This window comes from Plasmopara halstedii (genome assembly GCF_900000015.1).
Source record: "Plasmopara halstedii genome assembly, contig: Scaffold_3109, whole genome shotgun sequence".
NCBI classification, from domain to species: Eukaryota; Oomycota; class Peronosporomycetes; order Peronosporales; family Peronosporaceae; genus Plasmopara; species Plasmopara halstedii.
The window spans coordinates 621,733-621,976 of NW_020190012.1; positions in this window are offsets into that span (position 1 = coordinate 621,733).

Below are 244 nucleotides of genomic sequence, written 5' to 3' on the forward strand. Positions count from 1 at the left end.
GTGTCCGCAAGGTTTGAACTGGACTCACGTTACGCCGCTGAAGCGCTTCATCCTCCTCGTCTTCCCATGCTGGAAAAGGGGTATCCGGTGGAAGCCTCAGAGAAGATTGACATACTTCAAGCTATCCGCACGGCTGTCCAAGCCTGGAATTCTGATGTGAAAGCAGAGGCAATCCGCAACTGTTTTCATCACTGTAAGATCCGAACTGAGGAGGGAGTGGCTGCACAACATCTTGCCGATCTGG